Source organism: Anneissia japonica, unplaced genomic scaffold (genome assembly GCF_011630105.1).
Source record: "Anneissia japonica isolate Jap-2015-1 unplaced genomic scaffold, ASM1163010v1 scaffold142957_len1535_cov131, whole genome shotgun sequence".
Taxonomy (NCBI): Eukaryota; Metazoa; Echinodermata; class Crinoidea; order Comatulida; family Comatulidae; genus Anneissia; species Anneissia japonica.
The window spans coordinates 1-1,272 of record NW_022685413.1 but is presented as its reverse complement, the minus strand read 5'-3'; the positions used below and the strand labels follow the sequence as shown (position 1 = coordinate 1,272).

Sequence of the window (1,272 nt, the reverse complement as noted above, 5' to 3'; positions counted from 1 at the left end):
TCTTTGTTATTTCATTTAATATTTTCCATTTAGCATTAATATTTTTTTCTTTTTCTTCCAAAATATTACTATAATACTTTTTTTTCAGAATTTCAGTTAGTTTATTTTTATATACTTTGTATTTACAATTTGTTATTTATATATATATATATATATATAAATCAAGATAGCCATTAACACTGTTAAATAATATATATAAATCATCAAATCGTCAAATCACTACTTGCTAAATTTGCTGGAGGTGAGGTTACACTTTATATATATATATGTTTATATATATATATATATATATAAATCAAGATAGCCATTAACACTGTTAAATAATATATATAAATCATCAAAGATTTGTAAATGCGGTGTTCGAATAAAGAACATAATAATACATCGTGTAGCATAGCTCTCAACGAATGTAGTCCTGTAAATAAACGAATAAAGAAATTGTGTAATAAAATGCCTCTGGCGGGACTCGAACCTGCGACCTCTCGCTGTCCAGGCGAGCGTCATAACCATTAGACCACGAAGGCTTCATGGTTGAACAGATCGAATACCACCAGATACACTCCATTACACAATTATAGGTACGGCTAGAAAACAATAGAGAGGTCGCAGCCGAAGTGCCCAGCCTATTATTTATCTATTTGTTATCACAATAGAGTATAAGAAAGCCGCAATCATAATAGATTGGACCTATGCAAAGTGTCGAATGAACAACCATAAGATTGCTGTTAAACGTAAGGACATACTCTCAACCGTTAGCCAAAATTTCAACCCTCTAGGCCATACCATCAACCAAGTGCGCTTCATAATAATAGGCAATAACTACCGTACTCTTGTACCAAAGCCCGGCGTTGCGACGAAATTCGTTGGGTACTTCGACTTAATACACATATAAACGGGTTAAACACATCTTTTTGGGGGAGGACTGGGGGCGCAAGTCATTTTTAGAGGGGCGTGTGCGCCCCCCCCCCCCGTGCACCCCCAGATACGCCACTGAATTGCGGGGCCCTAAAAGGCACCTGTCTAATTATAGGCCTATGGTATAATGCGGACAACAATAGAACAATCACTGAATGAAACCTAATTTAAATGAAGTAAAACGCATTCATGAAGTAACTAGGCCATGATGAACCGAAGTGCACAATATAGTTAAACCGGCTTTAAAATATGCCTATCAAACAAAAACGTGCATGCCGATACTTCAATTATTCTTTCAAAAATTATTTTAGTACATCGTACTGTGGTAAAAATGGTCAATGGCCAATGGCCATATAT

General features: G+C 35.5%; 1 non-coding gene across 1 annotated transcript; it reads right to left on the bottom strand.

Annotated features, from left to right (window-relative positions):
* Positions 1-451: 451 nt before the first annotated feature.
* Positions 452-524, bottom strand: Trnas-gga. Its single transcript has one exon. It is a non-coding gene; the product is annotated as a tRNA-Ser (tRNA).
* Positions 525-1,272: the final 748 nt, after the last annotated feature.